Below are 20,954 nucleotides of genomic sequence, written 5' to 3' on the forward strand. Positions count from 1 at the left end.
ATTTTATGAAGGCATATGCCATTCGTCCTATGCAATTTGGGTGGTTATCAATAGCCAATTTAATTAATATTGCATTTCACTGTAGAGTGCAAACTGGAAATTTTGACATGTGGGCGGAGCCGTGTGCAAAGGGGCGGATGTGGGCGGAGCCATGTGCAAAGGGGCGGAGTCGTTTATGGCTGTGGGCGTGGTATACATCTCAGGGTTGATTTTCAAACGTAGGCAGGTATGCGTGTTGCGCAGATAAAAGGTGACGAAAGATGGCCTACACGCTGTAGTTTTGTAGAAAATACGTGAATACAGCAAACAAAAAACTGCCATTTGGAGGTGGGAACAATGAGTACGCTTACCAAACAATAAATTCGACTTGCTGACAGCCAAATTAGCAAAAAACATCTGCCCTGAAAAAGTTCCTTTGGCGTGCGCGTATATAAATAACTTCTGTTTGGGGGACTGTGGGGGGCCGGGGATATAATACTTACCAGCCAAGAAGACACACAAAGATCAGTTGTTGCTGCAATCAAAATAGGGAGAAAAAAAACACCCGGCGCTTCGAAACACTTCCGAGATGTATAAGCCCTACTAAACACAATTTAAAAAAATAAACACATGCCCATGCACAGTAAGGAGACCGCCTTCTCCAGGACTCTCTCCCTAAGCGCTTAGACGTCCTACGTGCAAACGTCACGACGACTTGCAGAAATACGTCAATCCCACTTAAAGGCATTTTAGAACATGTCGGCAAACTATTAAATGAACGCACTATGCTATGGGTCTCATAGGCACTTTAAATTTGTTTCAATTGATGATGAAGGCAACGTAAGGCCTCCTTTTACCAAACGCTCCTTTTCCGTTTCCGGTTCCAGGCAGCATTGGGTGAGTGCATGCGTTCCAGCTCTTGTAGTGTATTTTATATGCATTTCTTTTAGCATCCATTAACTTAGATCGTTCACACCCCTTTGTTATATTGGAGCCCTTTTGCAACCTCTGGAAATGCACGCTGAAGAGGCTGCAGCTGTAATTCGTTGTATTGTAATTATCAAATGTTGAAATTAAAAATGTTACGTTCGTGACCTTCTAAACATTAGTTTTGAAATTACACAGGGAAGCCTGTTGTTGGTATTGTAGACACAGCTGCTCCGAAGCTAATCTATGGAACAGTGTAGGCTCTGGAATGCCCTCAGACTCAGTAACTGCTGTACAGCTGCTACACAGACCGTGGTGGGTGTAAGTGTCTCTCATCTATGATAGCAGACATGTACTGTCTCCAGTGCCTTACTCTGAACGTAATTGTTGTAGATCCGGCACTTTCTCTGGGTCTAATGACCCTTCTGTGGATTATCACTGCAGGCAGAGTGTCTGTTCTAGGTTGTTATGCTTTTAATTATATCAATATCATATAAATATACACAGGACTGCCAACTGCATCTTCAATCTTTTAATGTCTACTTATAACTGCCTCTCCCCCACCCCGTTCTACATTCTACCTTTCATTGCATTTCCTCAAGGCACATACTACCCTACAATACCCCCCCAACCCCTCATACTTATCTAAATTCGTACTTACAGGTCAGCAGATTTGCATTACATTTGTTCAATTAAACAAGCCGGCCTGCGAATCACTATACATATACTCCATGATCTAGTCCTGGATGGCGGATAATTGGCTGTGCCTGAATAGTGAGAAAACTGAAAACCTCTTAATCAGCGCACCCACTACACTTGGGTAATCTGGATCAGCAGTACTTGTCCTTCACCATTGACAACATTCCCATCAAGGTATCCAAAAATGTCAAGATGCTTGGAGTCTACCTAGATTCGGATCTGACCATGGACAGACAGGTTAACGTCATTTCCTCCTCATCGGCCTACTACTCCAAAGTTCTTAGCACTTCTAGACCCTTCTTATCCTGCCAGAATTGCCTTACCATCACTAGGGCAATAATTGGATCAAGGCTTGATTACTGCAAAGCCCTCCTCATAGGGACCTCCTGTAAAAACCTGGCCAAGCTCCAACTGGTGCAAAACAACGCCCTTAGGGCTGCCACTGGCACATCGAGGAAAGACCACATCTCTGAGGTGAGAAGGCAGGCTCACTGGCTCCCAGTCAAAGAGCGAATCGTCTTTAAGATACTCTCCCTTACCCAAAAATGCCTTCATGATTTGGCACCACCCTACCTTGCCCAAAGAATTGTTAAACCCACATCCACAAGACATCTCAGAAAGTGTTCATTATCATCATTCCCAAGATGCTGAAAGTCCGCGCTGGGGGCTCAAGCTTCCCCACGTTGAACGCCTCACACTGGAACGCTCTTCCTTCTCACCTAAGAATGATTGAATCCCACCAAGCATTCCGCAAAGCAATCAAAACCAAGCTCTTTGTCTAACTGCCTGTCTAACTCTTATATGCTGTTATTTCTGCTGTAATATTGATTGTTTTCTCACCTGTCATGTGTGAAGTTACCTACCTGTCACATGAATTCACCTAGCTTTATTGAACCTGTACCCAAGACACCGCGTCGGTCACCTGTATCCACTTAATCAAAATTTCTTTAAAATTTCATGTAACAGAGCCTTGATGCCCATGGGCTGTAAGTGCACTATACAAATGCAAATAAATAAAATACAAGTCCGACTCCTCAGGATTACATCTTGATGCTTAGAGTTCAACCCACACTCTGACTCACAAGTTCCTGAACTCCCACAGACATCACCTGAACCTACAGAAATGACATCAGAGAAAGAAAGGACCCCCTCTTCAGGCATTTCCACATAATGTTCCTCTTCATCGGTCATCTCCCACAGCCATAACCATGGGTCATTTAATCTTCTTGACTCTTAAAGGCATTGGCCTGTATCTTGAATCCAGCTTCTTACTCTCCCACCTTCAGTTGACTTTCTTTCGCTTTCCTTTTATAATCTGTCCATTCTTTAATTCTTCTCCTCTTCACTCTCTTGCTCTCTAATCTACTCATCCTCTACAGGTCTATGGCCCTCTAGCTGTGGAAGCCTGGTTCGGGGCTTGTATCGTATCATCAACTCTGAGGGTGAGTACCCTGTCATCTCATGAGGAGCATTCCAATAACTTTGCAGCATCTGAGAAATTGTCTGCGGCGTTGACATATTATCCACAACCGCTTTTTGTCGAGTTCTTTTAATTGTATTCATAAATCTCTCGACCATCAGTTGACATCAATTCAATACTCCCTCTCGCCAATCTTTGAAGATCCTTCTATACACCTCTCCTTCTGCAACTTGTTCCATATCCAATTGGCTTGCGGCCATAGCATAATCTTCTGGTGCCTGAAACCCAGATGCACTGAAAATTTGCCAAACTCATGTCCTTGAAACGGTGGCCCATTATCGGTCTTAATCACATTCGGGACACCCCACTTACTAAATATATTATCCAATACTACAGCCACATGATGGAAAGTAGTAGACGCCACATGCTTAATGAAAGGGAATTGCGAATACTCATCCACTACCACCAATAAATGTCCTCCCTCCTCTAGAGGTCCATAAAAATCAGTGCCCATTCTATTCCATGGACCATCTGGCAACGGCACTACCTGAAGGGGAACGGTATTGTTGCTGGAATCAGTCACTTGACAGGCAAAACTGTTTTACAAAGTATCTTCAACAATCACATACATTTAAGGAAACCATACCTCATTCCTTAGTATCTTTTTTTTTTTTTGTATTCACTATCCCACGGTTCCCTTCATGTGCCAACATCACAAGGATCTTTACCAAACTTTTTGGAGTTACTAGTCTACTCCCTCTGAGCAGCAATCCTTGATCAGTTGCCATCAATTCACTACTCCCTCTCGCCAATCTTTGAAGATCCCTTCTATCCACCTCTTCTTCTGCAACTTGTCCCATATCCAAGCATCTCCACCTACCAGTTCTAGTGAGCTGAACCGCTGCTTGTATTGTGGAATTAGCCTCGCTTCTCTCCACAAACATTTCCTTCATGACTGCCGGTGGCAACGCATTAAGAGATAATTATGATATGTATTATTCCGCCTCTCTTTGCATCTCCAACTCGGGCATCCCTTCCGGATGCCGAGACAAATAATCTGCTGGATTGGCCTCTTTTCCTGGTTTGTGGACAATCTCTCATAATCATACTCTTGTACGCGTATACCCCATCTCTATATACACGGAGGCATTTTAATCCTGGGGTTTCCAAAAAGGGATAGGAGGGCCTGATGATCCATAATGAGAATGAATGGTCTTCCAATAACAAAATGATTGAACTTCTCACACGCCCACACCGCGACCAAACGTTCCTTTTCAGCCTGTGAATACGCCTGCTCAATTATGTTTAGAGCCCTACTAGCGTATGCCACAATGTGTTTTACATGTTCCTTTCCTGGCTTCGTTTGTGCTAGGATGGCTCCTAGACCCACCGGACTGGCATCCACCTTGATCTCAGTCTCCCACATCGGATTGAACTAGGCAAGCTGGCGGTCGCTGCTCAGTTCTTTCTTTATCTTTTCAAAGCTTCTCTTGCACTCTTCATTCCATTCAAATGCCACATCCTTTTTTAATAACTGCCTGAGTGCATCAGTCAGTGTTGCATAGTTAGGCAAATACCATCATGCACAATAGCCAGGCATCCCCAAAAAAGATCTCAACTCAGTAACATCCTTTGGAGCCTCTAATCTCAAAAAAAGTTCACTTTCTTCGGGTCTGCTTTGATCCCATTTTCAGAAAATATGTGCCCGAAAAATCGTGAACTCTGCTTGTTCACACCACACTTCAGACCATTCAATGTTACACCATTGTCTTGTAAAATCCTACACACCTGTTCCAGTGCCTCATCATGCTGACTCATACACCAGTATGTCATCACTGTAATTGAATGTAATTTTTACTGGCGCTATGATTCTCCTTATTGTTTCTTGAAATATTTTGGCAGCAGATGAAATACAAAACTCACTTGTATCTGAACAACCCCTCATGTGTAGTAAAAGTGGTTATAGGTCTAGACTCCGGATCAATCACCAACTGATGGTATCCTTGATTTAAATCTAATTTTGTTAATCTGGTGGCCTATTTTAGTGGAATGATCATTAGGACCCGGATGTCTCTCCCTCTGTATGGCAGTATTAGGGATTCTCATGTTCACACACAGGCGAAGACGACCATCTGCCTTCATCACTACTACCAATGGAGATAACCAAGGTGTACGACCACCATCACCTCTTTCAATGATGCCATTATCAATCCGTTGTAGCTCCTGAGACTCCTTTGCCTGGAGATGAAAACCTATCTGTCTAGGATGTTGAGGGACCGGATGAACTGTGGGATCAATGTGCAAATGTATTGCACTCCCTCTCAACTTCCTAACACCCCATAATAACTCTGGAATCTCCTTCCTCAAGCTTTCCAGATCCAACACATCTCCCGCTAGAGCTTGAAGGTTATGACATTGCGGTGGAACTCCTTGTATCATCCCAGACTCATTATACTTGACATCTATGAGTCGTAACTCTGTGGCAGTTTTGCTACTAATGAGGCATCTGCCCACTGGGACTACTTATGACAGGCATATCAATCGGTACACAATGTCCTTTATGGATCAGGTCACATTGAAATTGCCCTTTTGGAAGCCAATGGTTGCGTAGCCCCCCATTGAAACATTCTAGCCCTTGACGGTCATAGAGGATATAGGTCAGCGATATAGGTCAGCTATCTTCTCATAAGCCTTCTCACTCATTACATTTATCGTAGCACCTGTGTCAACTAAAATGGTATGTTCTGCCCACAGGGTTATTGTAACCTTTATGGCCATGTTAACATCTGAAGTGTCATAAATTTGTCTCACATATTCTTTTCTATATCTATCGTATTCTTGATATTCTTTGGTCGTGTTTTCTTCAACTGGTGGGTTTTCATAAGGGTCTCCATCCTCTACTTCCTCCTGACTTTGAGTCTGGCATGATTGCGAAACCTGATTTTGCTCCTGACCACTTTGTCCTGCTACTTTTATCTGTAGATTGTCCATAGCTCTAACACATCCTGGTTGTTGAACTTGTTGATTTTGTTCTTGAAGACCCATTAAACCTCATCAAGTCCTTTTCTGGATATGCCTTTGCATTAGAACTCCTTTGCATATCATATCTTCGGTTTGGCCGTGGTTGTTTATTCGGTCGGTATGCAGGCACCAGCGGCATCTTCCCCCAGAACATCGTTTGAAAATAATTCCCCAGCCCACATCGCAAACATTATTGACCCAAAGCAGGGCACTGATTATTGACCCAGAGCAGGGCACTGACCCCTGTGCGGGAATTCAAACCCACACCTGTAACACTGTCTTTCCAAAAGACTTTTGCGATTGATATTCCACCCCTCCTGGCGAGGTCGTATTGATCCAGGTGGCATATTGGAATATCTTCTCGGCCATTTTACATTTTGACCCATAGCAGCAACAGTGTCTAGTCTCTTTGGATTTTCCATGTTTGCTGCTTGAGTATCCACTCTCTCATAGACTCTTGCCAATTCGAGCACTTCTTTCAATGGAAGGTGCTTTTTCAACAAGTGTTTTCTGAATTGACACGATATACACCCTTCAATAATTCTTAGTCTTATTGCCTTATTGTCACAAAAGTTCGTAAAGTCACAATATGTTGCCTTTCGTTGCAGGCATGAAACAAATTGCGCTATAGTCTCATGGGAACTTTGTGTACACTGGTTAAAAATGTATTGTTCATAATCCCTGTTGGGTGGGATTAAAATGTATTGTTCATAATCCCTGTTGGGTGGGATTATTAACTGACTGCTGTCATCAAGAGTTAGTATGTCACTTTTTCTTCTGGAGGTATTGTCTTGATGACACTCATCATTTCCTTCCCAACTAAATTTATGAAAATGTCTAGCTTATTTGTGGCATCTTGATTTCCTACCTCCCTTTAAAAATTCCTCCATCCATTCCTTCCACTGTTGTCCTTGGTCTTCTTGCAGCTCAAGATTAAATGGGCCCTGACGGCGCAGATAATTGACTGAATTCGTGGTCATAGACATCCCAGATGTGCTTTGAGATGAATTCATGTCCCCATTCGCATTGTCAGACGACTTATGTCGTTCGGCTGTGCTGTGTGTGGCTGCCTGCTTCTCCACTGTTCAATTCACCCTTTGCCTTAGTTTTATCTGGTTAATGTCTCAACACTTTATTTCTTATTTCACACTCATACTTATCTCAGCTTTGCACACTGTTTACATCAAACATCTATGACAGTTTAGTTCTTCACCTTTGCTTTGTTTTATTTTATTTCCGATTCCAGACACAGTACCTGCCATGGAACTATGTTTGATACAATACCTGCTAATCTGTTACATATGACACACTACCTGAATGATGATATGCACAGCACGTATTCTGGGGCTATTCAGTAACCGTATCTGCTCTTTAGTTAATGGTATTTAACACAATACCTGCTCATGAGCAAATCTGGCGTTAATGACTGCAGAAACAGTTAAAACGCCATGCATCCTTTCCTTCTCGTGGGTCCTTTCCCATTACTAATCCCCCTCTGACACCTCGAACCACCCTCTCTGAAATGAACATGCAGCGTAAAGAAGTGATCAGTAGAGATAACTCGTTGCGCCACAATTTTCAAAACCTGTTTGGTGCAACTGATGGAATGCTCATTTACTTCACTTGCGGCAAAAAGGTGGTGAACTGTGCCCAAAGGACTTTTAAATGTGTGCATCATAGTTGCGCACATTGAGGTGCTCTTTTCCCACCAAATGCACAACTGTGCAAGGCAGACGGTGGAAAGGGGGTTCTGGGCATTTTCAAGTAAGAGGTGCACTTTTCAAAGCACACAGGGTAAAAAACACTTTACCTCTGCCTATTTGGAACAGGTGCAGGGGGATATAAATGTATGGGAAGGTCACGGAGTGAGTGAATGTTGACTCTGTATATGGCTCCCGGTCCCATGTGAGTGGTCAACTCTCTTGCCAGCCGTTGTAGACCCTTGCATGCACCGTTCGACAATCCCCCCACCCTGCCATACTCCTCGCCTCCCCTAGAAACTTCAGCCATATCTCCTCCCAGCTTCCTGTGAAGGTGCCCTCCCCAAGTGGAGCAAGTAGTCACACCAGCCCCACCAATCTAATTTTCCTCAGGCACCCTGCAGCCCGCGAGTACCGCTGCAGGTGATGCAGGACAATATCGCAATCTGAGGGAAACCTTTGGTGATCCCCTTGAATCGAATAGGTCACCCACTCCAATGCCACTAAGTTCCAGATTTTACTAACCCATTCATGTTCTGTGGGGCCAACTTTTTGTTTCCATTTGTGTGCCACCACAAGCGTTGCCGCCATTCAGGATGATGTATGTCTTTCTTTGAGCTTTCAAGGGTAGATTTTCCATAACCCTGCCCAGTCCCAGGGTGCCATCCCTATGCTGTCCGGCATCTGACTCCCAAAAATACTATTCATTACTGCACAAATCATGTCACAATAAGGCTGTAAGACTGGGTATTCCCACCTGATCTGCTTAGAATTTGTCATTTCTCTGGGATGAGATGCCATTGGACCATTATCTTAACCCACATCTCCTGAATCTGGAGGGCCTGCGTGAGCTTTGGGATAGCTGCCCATAACTGAGTCCAAAGTTCTCCCTCGAGCGGCAGCCCCACTTCAGTTTCCCACTGCTCCATACAATGCCATGCCTGGCTCCTTCCCCTTCTACTATAATCCCATCTAACGCTCCTACCTAATGCCTGTCCCCGTGTCCATCGTTACAAACCGTTCAGAGGGCATAAGAAGCCTGGTTGCCACTGACCTGACCATTGGGTCCGTAAGCCAGTGCTTCACTTGAGTAGCAATACCTCTTCCCGCTCATCTAGCCTTAAGTCCTGCTTGTACTGTGCAAAGGATTTAATGTCCTGACCCAAGAACATTTCGCATAGTTTGCGGCACCCTGCCACCTCCCACCCATTGAAGGCACTCCTTTCCATATCCGGTGTGAACTGGGGATTCCTAAACGGCAACGTCAGCAGGGAGGGGAAGGTGGTTAAGTTCACCCTCCGCACCAGCTCATCCGAGCCCCTAGCCTACTACGGTACTTGTTTGCAAGTCTATCCCCCTTGGGTCGCTACAACATCTCATCCAGAGGCGAGCCCACCACCACTTTGTCCTTTCGACACCAGACCTTCCTATGACCGCCTCTAAGCCAATCCTGGATCACTCCGATTTGAGCTGCAAGGAAATGGAGGTGGAACAGCCCTCCCTTTCTTCTGAGCTACATTAACATCTGCATAGCTACCCTGGGTCTCTTGCTGTTTCAAATAAATAACCCCCCCACCCCCCCAATGTTTTTGAAGGGTCCTGAAGTGAGCCAAGAAACAAATAACTTTGCAGTGTGAAATGTGTGGAAGGTCAACGTTTTCCGGTATGAATTTGGACTATAGCCACATAAACCATGGATCAGGCTTTTTTAAGAGCATACTTGATTTGGGGATTGACATATATGGGACTGGCAGTGTTGACAGATTATGCACTGCAACATTGAGAGTTGCCCAAGATCACACAGTATGGTTGAGTGGTAATGCTGCAATTTGAGGTCCGTCTACAATTTCGGCGCTTGCCCACATTCTTTCTTGGTTCTTGTCCTACAGCTGGGTGCACCTTTTTTTATTTTGATGTTTGACTTTCAAGAACCCAAATAACATCCCGTTTTGTAAAGTTGGCTTTGAAAGTACATAAAACATGTGTTAAACCAACTAAACTGTGTTTGAAATAAAGTCATATAGAAACATGTTCTGCAAAAGGAGCAGGATTGTAGCTTTTGTTCCCATCCGGAAATAAATTGCATCAGAGTACTATTAAAAAAGTGTGTGTGTGTGTGTGTGTGTGTGCGCAATATATAAATTGCACAAACTAGCGCACTTGAGGAAGTCCATACCAATGCCAGAGAATCGGACCTCCATTATCCAGAGAGTATTTTCGTGGACCAATTCCATTTTATTAGATTAAAGGATATTACGCGTTTCGTAGCCCACTGGCCACTTGCTCACATATACAGTCACACGGTTACTCTGATTGTTTACTTAAGTAGATGGTCAAAACATTCTCTATGGTAATTGCAATAAAGTCCCTTTTTGGTTTCTGCAGCCTAAAGCTCATCAGATAGACAGTAAGCAAGGCTTTTGTTAATGCATTCGGCCATTTGTCAATATTTTGTGAATATGTGCTACAATTCTGGTTTTGTTTGCTTGGTGGGACACAGGATTACTGACTAAGAGCTTCTTATGGAGGGAGACCACTGGTGCATAAATGGGGCATGGATTGGACGTGGAAATATCACACTAAATGTGCATAGTGCTTTCCATAAGTGGTAAGGCATGCATTGGGCAAGGACACAGATATATATATTTATTACAGGGCCTGTGATTGCGGCCCTGCAGTTATGGTTAAGTTGCTGAACCCATAGGAAGAGCACTTTTTGGGTGGCTTATAACTTTGTTCCCCCAGGACAAATCCTTACAAAACTTTGCAAAAACAGTAAATTGCCCCGTCAGACTGATACTACAAAAGTTTGGTGAGGTTTTGTCAAGGGGGGCAAAGCTAGAGGGGGGGGTACCAAAATGTATTTATTTATTCCCCCCCCATAGATGCAACAGAAAAATGTGTTGCTTACGCCTACAGGCCAAACAGCTAGACAGATTTTCACCAAATTTGCGGCAGGAGCGGCGGCTTGGGCCCAAAAGCCTGCTTTTGTAAATTTGCTGTCAATCCGTCCAGTTGTTTCGTTTTAAAATGAGCAAAAAGTAGGTTAAAAAAAAAAAAGTAGTGATAACTGGGTTTGGTCCGCTAACTCCCTTCCCTGTTCGGTCTGTGGACGGGCCTCCGATTGGTCCAGAAAGACGTGATGTCCACCAACATCGGACATGCCGGCTGATTGGATGGTGAAAATGAGAAACCCACCAGGCTGCGATAACACCCCAACCCCCTCAGAAAAACTATGCAACGACCTGGCAGATCACTTAAAAAACAAATCAACGACATCTGTCAAACCATACAAAAGCGACCAACCACAACATACAACCCAACAAGCCTAACACGGAACCACAACACAAACTCCAAAGCTTTCCTGAAATATCAGCAGAGGCATCCGTAATGCTGGTAAAACGAAGCAAGAAAGCGGGATCACCCATGGAGTCGTGTCCCCCAGACATCTACAAATCAATCTTCGCGCAAGGATCGCAAGCAGAACACTACAGAAACCTTCTAAATCTATCACTATCAACAGGGACTGTACCAAAGATCTTCAAATCAGCCTACATCAAGCCACTCTTGGAAAAACACAAGTGGTGACGTAGATGACCTTTCCAACTACAGGCCGATCTCGAACATCCCCTACCCAGCAAAACTTCTAGAAACCTACGTATATAAACTAACCCAAGAACACGTAGAAAAACACCACCTGCTGGACCAAACTCAAATCGGTTTCAGACCAGCGAGAGGAACGGAAACAGCACTACTATCCATCTGGGTCGACCTCAAAACTAACGCAGACTCAAACACTACCCCAGCCCATATTCTGCTCGACCTCTCCGCAGCCTTTGACACAGTTAGCCACAACATCCTGACCAAAAGACTAGAAGACATAGGCATAACGGACACAGCACTACGCTGGACCAAATCATTCCTAGCAGACAGAACAGAAACCATATGGATAAAACCTTTCAAATCCACTCCACGAGTTGACTGTGGAGTTCCACAAGGATCCTCGCTATCTCCACTATATTTCAACATCTATCAGACTCCGGTCATCAATCTTAAAAAAAATCCAACATTACATGTTACAACTACGCAGATGACACTCAGATCGTCTACAAAATCAAAGACCCCAATGCCGACCATTCAACCCTAACCGACTGTCTAAAAGAAGTCTTCAACTGGATGGATGCCAACAACCTGAAAATCAACCCAGGAAAGACAGAAATCATGATCGTAGCCAAAGACCAAGAGAACGAAACCACCATCCCATGGCCTACGGAAATGGGGAAACGCACCAACACCATCGAAGGTAGTAAAAAATATGGGAGTTCTAATGGATAACAACCTAACCCTGGAACCACAAATAAATGCAACAGTGAAGAAATGCTTTTTCCTCCTCCACACGGCAAGAAGAATTCTACCTTTCCTCTCCTTCACACACAAAACACTCGCTATCGTCGCCCTAGTCGTGTCAAAAATTGACTATGCAAACAGCCTCTACCTCGTAATATCAGAATACCTCCTGAAGAAACTGCAACGGATCCAAAATGCAGCAGCAAGGCTACTCCAACTATCCAGAAGACACCACATCACTCCAGCCCTAAAAACACTGCACTGGCTCCCAGTAAAACATTGCATTACCTTCAAAACAATGTGCATAACGCACAGGGCAATCAGCGGACAAGGAGCAGAATTCCTACAGTTAGCCACAACATCTAACTTGTTAGAAAAGAACAGGCTACAAACCAACGAGAGCCCTCTGATCAAGCAACGAAATCCACCTGGAACTCAAACCATACCTTAAGAAAAAAAACTTGGAGGTACCTCCTTCTACCACTTAGCCACAAAAACCTGGAACAACATCCCAAAAGAAATAAGAAACACTGAAGATCACCTAAAATTCAGGAAATCACTAAAAACCTGGCTCTACAACACCACAGACTAAATCTGGAAACCGAAACTGGAAAAAGGATGACTAAACTGAAAAAACACAGACATCCCCGACCCGAGAGAGTAACTCCCACGGCACCTGGACGGGTGACGCCGGATAGACTGTAACACAGGCGGCACGCATGGAGACTGAGCCAACTACCCTAGACAATCCATCCAACACTTTCGCCCGCCCCTTAATTACCGCCAGGTACCACAGTGGTGTGGAATTATCGAGATATTGTCAATTACCCCACTACCTGAGAGGTTGTCATTGGCAGGTGCACTGGCCACAGGAGTATGAATGGAGAATAAGGGGAGCTATGAGGGAGCATGTTAGAGGCGGGGGCTAGAGGAGTAAGGAACCTGTATGCCAGTCAGACCCAGATCAGGACAGAGCTGCATCAGGGGAAACTATGCAAGCCGAGCGCATCAATTCAGGATAGAGACGCAAACTAACCAACCCTACTTACAATTTCCCTTTCTGCATACAACTCTCAATTTCCCTTTCTGCATACAACTCTCAAACTCCAATCCAAAACCTACAGCACAACAAACTGCATAAACTTCACTACATCACAAAAACACACATAGCCTTGCACAACAGTACAGGACGACTACCGGCCGCATACACCCCAGGCCCAGCCAACGGACCCACCAGGCTGAGGCCGCCAACAGCACATCACTGCTCTCTTGCACTTTTCCTGCTTCCTCCCACTAACTCACCCCCCCCCCCACCACCTCTCTTTCAGAGCCGCCAGAGCGCCAGGGGACCACTCCGGTGGTGATGGTGAGCGGTACAAATGTCCTTTAACATTAACATGGTGAAAAGCACAAGGTGCGTCATATTTTTTTTAAAATGCCTGCTATGTTGGATTCGCGGACAGTGCCCATTTGACATTGCACTTGTCAAACTAATGAAGCAATCTTTGGGGAGGAGTGGGGTGATGAGGATGGGGTAGGCTATGGCCATGAAAAGCCAGAAAACGGCCATGTTTCTTGTCTGGGGCAGTCCTGTGATGTTTCCGAACATCAAAGATGTTCGGGGACATCTATGCTTACATGTGCATTACAGGGTTGGTGAAAAATCTGTTTATGGATGGCTTATAACTTTGGCGCCACTCGATGAAACTGTATAATCTTGGAATTTCATTCTAGACCTGACTCTGGTTCTGCAAAGTGAGGTGATGTTTTGTCAAGAGTGAACAGAATATGTTAAAGGCTTATAAATGTGGTGCGATTTGACAAATCTACACATCAGTTTGCAAAATGATTGGCGACCTAGATGTGAATTTTCTTTGCAAAGTTTGGTGGGATTTTGTCAAGAGGGGGCAAAATTAAAGGGGGGGGGACTCAACATTTTTAGATTACTTATAACTTTGTTGCCTTTTTACGAATATGGACAGATGTTTTCATAAATAGTAAAGACCCAACCTTGAATGTTTGTGCAAAGTCTGAATGGATTTTGTCAAGTGGGGATTATGTTATGACTGTTGTATGTACGTACATTTTGACACTTTTGGAAAAAATAAAACCGGGGCAGATTTGCAGCGCGTATAAGGAGCATTGGCAAGGACCTGAAAGCATGGTTTTGCAAATGTGTCCATGTTTTATTTTTGGAAAAGTGTCATAATGTAGGTACAAAAAATAGTCATGTACGTGAGGTATAGCTTGTGGCCAGAAGGGTCATGACCACCTGGGACCAGCAATGGATGGGCATGGCCAAGACTGTGGCAAAGCTTTTCGAAATTGGAATAAGTTTGAAAGGGGGGAAAGATTTTCTTGTGGGTACAAGTTGAAGTGCTGGATGGGATTGCAGCAATATGCATGAGGAGGGTCAGGAAGAACTTGAAAGCATGGTTTTGCAAATATGTCCTGTGTTTTACTTTTTTCAAAAGTGTAAATTGTAAGTACACAAAACATTGATATAACATTGGTGTCTGGGTAAAGTGCCTGGCCATTAGCAAGGAGAAATGTGTACTGTAATTTGGTTATTGGGGCATGCGGCATGGCGGAAGCTGTAGGTTTGAATGGGGGAAGAAAATGTTCTCCTTGCTAGTTACAGCCCGAAGTGGTGGAATATATTACAACAAACTTGTGCAACGACCATTAGCAAGGATCTAAAAGCATGTTTTTGGAAATATGTCTTGTTTTATTTTTCAAAACAGTAAGAATGTAAGTAGAAAAACTAGTGATCTATATTTGGTGTGTGGCTAGTGGGCCTGGCCTTCAGCAAACGCAAATGTGTACTCTGATTTGCTGATTGGGGAATGCAGTATGGCCGAAGCCTATGCCATGGATTTGGAGACTGGCCTTAGCTGCAAGTCATGAACAGTGGCCATTGGTTACATTATTCGGGTGTAGTGGACACTGAGCTAGGATGCAGGGTAGGTGCAGTGAATAATTGGGGTGGTTTGGTTTGGCTGGGGTCATAGTGGTGCCTTATGCTGTAGGAAATCTTCAGCATGCGCTGCTGATAACGACGGACATAAGTATGTGTTGCAAAAACATTTTCTTAAAGGCTTATAGTTATTTTATTTTTTATAATGTATTAAAAAGAGGAATTATTGTTAATTTATATAAAGTGATGTAACGGCATGAAACGTTTTCGAGTTGTAAAAACGAAATCATTCCTTGGTTAACAAAATAATAGAGGGGTGAATTATGAAAGTCAGAAACATTTACAGGGCGTTTTGTGAATTACTGCGCTGAATGCCATCCTGGCGATATTGTCTGTAAATACAGATGGCCGTGATTGGAGGAGTCCGATGTGTGAAATGAAGTCATGTAAGTGGAACTTGCCCCCAGTGATCTAATAATAATAGTGCAAGAAGTTAAGGTAAACTCACAAGGGCTTAGGCAGAAAGTAACGTTCTGTGGTGGTATCCTGCAAGCTTTATGGGCGAGGAAATGGAGACCGAGTTGCAATGAGAGTAGTTGTTAGCCATAGGATACGAATATCATCAAAGGAGACCATATACGCCACCCTAACACAGGGAAGATCGCACTACATGATTTTGCAACTTGTAACACAAAAAATGTGATTCGTGCCCTTGTGGCATATACTACGTAGGTCAAACCATTGGACGTGCCAATGACCAGTGGACGGATCATAAGTCTAACATTAGGACAGAAAACCACACCCGTTTACTGACATTTCAAAGAAGGCAGACGGTCGCACAGATGAGATGTGTGATTCTGGAAGTGGTCCAACCCCTGCAACCCCCACCCAGGGGAGGTGACCTACAAAAGACTCTCACAGAAAGCTTTTCAAGATTTATCATCTTGACTCCATCAGCCTCTTGGCCACTAATGAAGACTTTTACTTGGGACTTTACTTATAGTATTGTACTTTTCCAATTACCGTCTATTCACAAGAGTAGGGCTGACTATCTCTACATTATACCACATTGACAGAATATGAAAGGACGTGGCGACTGCCACATCACCAAATAAATATATATAGTGCACTGCACCTAATATTTAATTAGAGGTGCATTGTTTGAATTGCACATTACCATGCAGACCACTCTGTGAAAACTGATTATCATCATGTGAACATACCTGTACCTTGCCTCATACATTTATTTTGCAGACTTCCTAACCTAAAGATAGATGAACACAATGATCTAATCTATGTACCTCCACTCATATGCAGATGTCTCTTATTCCATACATGGCGTATTCTGTGTGACTTTAAGCTTGATCAGTGTACTTCATATATTTTACTTTATACCAGGGACCTCTACATTGCATTGACTGGGCATTCTCCTTTTTTGTGCACCTATTCTCGCGCCCTTACTTTAGGCGCCTTTTTAATGGAGCTGGACTACAATCTGGTATATGTTGACCAGCATTTGCTGAGGTGTCACTAGCCACAACTTACCATAGCAACGCGTTCAAACTCCTTGTACTTCTTTTTAGTTTCACTTCGGTTGATGAACGAGATGACGTTAGCATGTCACGCTGCTATCCCGTTGCTAGCAACTAATCTCCATGTGAGGGAGGGGGGGAGAAGGGAGGAGGGAGGAGGAGATGATTCTTAAGTGGTCATTTAGGCTTTTAGCTCCCCCACTGGCTACTGGTGAAGATGAACATGTTGGCATCTTGATAATCTGCATGCCGCAGATCAATGGAGGCTGATGGTAGTGTACACACACACACACTCTCTATTTACGTTACAGCCTTTAGTTTACTTGCGGGCCAAAAGGTGTTCAGTAATCATGGACATGTTACCCTTTTGTATGGCAGCAGGGAATACCCGCAGAGATGACTTTCGCTGTGTCACTATTCAATGATAGAACCAGGGAAATCCCCCATTGTCATGTTTAGAAAACATTATCCATTATAAATATATAAACCCCAAAGCCGCCAACCCAAAGTAAATCTGTTTCCTTCTTGGCACTGTATTTATTCTTCCTATTGCTAACATATTGATTTTGGGTCCTGCACGTGTGGTTTACGGAATAACATTAAAAACTGCTCCAACTGAAGCTACTTATACCAAAAAAACGTTTTTTTTACATTGCCTTTGTGCATTTCAAGTTCTTTAACTATACCATTAAGTCAATGCTTTTTAGTTGACTTACAAATACGCAGGCAGGATTTTCCAGCTGTCACAAGGTAGCATTTTGAAACTTGTCTCTGCACGTATTTAGCTGACCTCCAGGAATCTAAGGCGGCTACAGAATTGGTCTTTCATGGCGCTCACTCGTTGATTGCCTTGAATGAAAGAGTGACTAGTGGAAGTGTAATAATGCACATTTTGAGCAATGGGCTTGCTGCTCACTCACAGGTCATCGCTTTGAACATTGGCCTCGACTTGCATTTTTTTGGAACCACATGGCATGGGCATTATGACCCCTTACTGCAACAAAAAGTTTGTTTTGACAGCTCCTTATCCCATTAAAGGGAGAAAAGTCACTTGTGCAGTCTGAAAGCCCATGCCATTGTATTTCTTTTGTCAAAATGTCATAGCCAACACAGATACACCAAAAGTTTGGATAGTGATCTAATCACTATAGCTTGTTTCCCATCTGCCTGGTGTATTATGAAGGTCTGCTGTCACCACTGACCATGTAATCCTAAAGGGACAGAGTTCAGGGGGCGCTGTTGATTTCTTTTGTGATTCTTGCAATACATGTTCATTTACCTTCTTAAAGATAGTGGCAAAACAAAAACTTTGGAAATGACAAAGTTAAAATACGTATCAGCACAAATAAAGCCTAGACCACCACCTCACCACAGCGCCATCATTACTGTTTTCCACAGGTCTGAGTGCATTAGGACCCTTATGATGCGAGTTCAGAAGGAGGAATGCTAATGCTTTCATTGGTGGTGTCACAAGTTGAGAATAGACCTAAGAAATATGTCACCCCCCCATTGTTCTGGATACTTAAATTGAATGTAGAATCTGTCCTGCCTGCTTGAGTCCAATGCCATATGCAGAAGGCAGGTAGGTGAAGGATCAAGCGAAGCAACAACTCTAGTGCCAATGTGCAGATTTACACAGAGGACAGTGGGGGGCAGTTTATTTACTAGCAGAAAGCACTGATGGGCCCAGTGTTCAGTCTACAGCAGGATCGGACTGGGGCATAAAATTGTCTCTGGCACCAACATATAAGTGGCCCACAGTTGCAAATGGGAATTCATTCCTTTTGGAACACTGTTTGGATGGTTCCCAAGGGGGAGATTTTTGATAACATTTGATGCAAATTGTACATTTAAAAGAATATTTATTCAACAACAGTGGTCAAAACTATTAACCGCAAAGTGAAGTCACTCATCAAACTTGCCCAGCTTGGCCAAAAAAGTTCCACATTTGACCGAAAAAAACTGTCCCACACAAGCATTTCGCGTTTCTGGTTCGGCCATGGGCCTATTGCCCTAAAGGCCAGTCCATGCCTTGTCTACAGAGCTAAAGTTGTTTGTGGACATGCATCAGAAGGGCATCCAGTTTGTTTCCCCCTTTTAAATTCTGGGATGTGTAGTTCCCCATCTTTCAAATTGGTAGGAAAACTACAAATCCCAGAATTCTAAGCTGAAACAGAACTGGATGGCTATCCGATCCTTGGCCATGAAGTTCCTTGAATCTAAACCTTGGGAGAGTAACCCGATATGCATGACTTCACCGGCTGTCTTTTTTTTTTTTTTTTTTACAATTTGCTCAGTCAGAGCAAGAGCTGTTCTAATGTGTGTTTGCTCAGTGCAGTAGGGCCTTAACTTACTGAACTAAAGGCACACAATGCCTGGCCAGGCTGAATCTATCCATTTCTGCTCCTGCTGGCTGAGTGGTTGCTAAGGAAAGTGCTCCTGGCTCCGCTGTTTTGCAAGTCACTGAACTTTTTATTACATTTGTTTACATACAAACAAAAGGGAAAATAAAATGCTCAATTTCAGTGTAGACCCTCGGCTCACCCTTGTGATGTCCTTGTGGTCTTGCTAATTGCAAATTGAAAATCGGGAAAATCACCATAGAAGATCTGACCTGTAACGCGAAGCAGCATGACTGTGTGAAAACGTTTAAAATCTATATGCTGCCTTTCAAATAAATAATGCCTGAAACTAAATAACTTTGTTCTAGTTTGCCCATGAAATCCAGGTCTGGCGGATTCTATGAACTGGAGTCTCCGGTATGTTTATAGAGCCAGAGGGTCAGCTCATTGTTGCCAGCTTTGCATGGGGAACACAAAGGTTCAAGCACTGGGCAGCTTTCAACACAATTTGCGCAAAATCTGCTGATCTTTGACCCGACTCTACTGATCACAGAGAAAGAGCGGTCACAGCAGAAAAGCTGCATTTACTAATGTGGACTCACTTTCCCCCTTGGCCCCCTTGGCAGATGGAACATCTAACCGTGCAAGACCAAGACTGTGCAGCACTTGCTTACTGCAGCTTTTCCAAATCAGATTAAAAAGCACACTTACCGGTATACCGGTATAAACATTGTGACGGTTGTTATTGTTCAATTAAGTTGTTCACGGTATCTTTAACGGTATACCGTTACACCGTTATATGTAGTCTATGCATGTAAGCGCATCATGGTCTGTTGAATAGTATGTATTACCTGTCCCGGGAGTTGCAGTGTTACCACACATCAGTTAGTGAGTGGTATTGTGCAATGTTAAACCAGGTTCATGCAGCACAGGAAAGCAGTATATCTTTGATCAATGATTGGTTTAGGTCCATTATCATATTAAAATAGACTGCCCAATTCACCACTCAGTCATGGTACCCTAATAGACTACAGGCTGCATTTTAGTAGAGGTCCAGGTCGTGTACATTTGGTGCATAGATATTTCACAAAACCACCTGTACACCTTATCTCTTATCTCACCCATGAGGAAAAGTACACTGCCTTCTTTGTCTGGTCGCCTGATTTATGCATAAATGTTGCTGCTCCCTCAGAGCCGCAGATGTATGACAAATATTCCCTATGCTAGCTCTGTGAGCGGGTAAATATGATCTTGCCATCTGTGTCGATGTGTTTCTTGGCCCATCGGCACATCTGTATTTGTTTCCTAGCATATTCTGAACTTTGACGTGCCTTCCTATTATCTTTTACGCCCCATATTTTCCATTGCATTATGAATAAGGAAGTGCCTGGTCAATTAATTCTGATGGTGAATATGCTTTTCTTGAGACACTGATTCCGGTTCCTCAACAGTACAGCAAAAGATCTTGTAGCTTTGCCTTTACCAGGTAAATTACAATAAATACCTTCTGTTACTCTTCTTGATGTAACCATTTCCCTTGCAATCACCCCACCCCTCCCTCACACTGCTACCCAAATGCACCCAGATATGCCCCAAAGAGCGAGAGAGAGAGAGAGAGAGAGAGAGAGAGAGAGAGAGAGAGAGAGAGAGAGAGAGAGAGAGAGAGAGAGAGAGGGGGGTGGCGGAGAGAGGAGAAAGGATGGGTAATGAGTAACAAGAATAATCAATCTACTGCGTTACTCGCCCTGGGTGCATATAGACTAACTGCAGGCCACACTCCAGCTGCTTTACAAGTCCTTTTGAGTAGCTGTAATAGCTTTATGTCTGCACAGAAGATGATGATAAACCTAGCCAAATATAAATTTATTACAGCGGAAAGGCAAAGGTCACCCATTTCTCTATTGGTAATCAGTCACTGGAAATGGAGGAAAATGTTTACTTTGTAATATTCTCATGTAAAAATAGTCTGAGCAAGCTAATTGGGAAAATGGCCACTAAAATGACAGGTGGTGGTATCATGGTGGAGGTGCAATAGGCCCGGCTCTAAAGGTCTCTGATCTGAAATGTTGG

At 43.6% G+C, this 20,954-nt stretch overlaps 1 protein-coding gene across 2 annotated transcripts in view; it reads left to right on the forward strand.

The window, feature by feature from the left end:
* Positions 1-754: 754 nt before the first annotated feature.
* Positions 755-20,954, forward strand: part of FTSJ3 (FtsJ RNA 2'-O-methyltransferase 3) — a 416,394-nt gene continuing 396,194 nt past the window's right edge. The window contains exon 1 of one of the 2 annotated variants that reach the window (XM_069629038.1): positions 755-876. The gene's annotated coding sequence lies outside the window, so the exon portion shown is untranslated. The remainder of the gene's footprint in view (positions 877-20,954) is intronic. The other variant, XM_069629037.1, reaches the window with a different exon arrangement.

Source organism: Ambystoma mexicanum, chromosome 12, assembly GCF_040938575.1.
Source record: "Ambystoma mexicanum isolate Mex_15411 chromosome 12, UKY_AmexF1_1, whole genome shotgun sequence".
NCBI lineage: Eukaryota > Metazoa > Chordata > Amphibia > Caudata > Ambystomatidae > Ambystoma > Ambystoma mexicanum.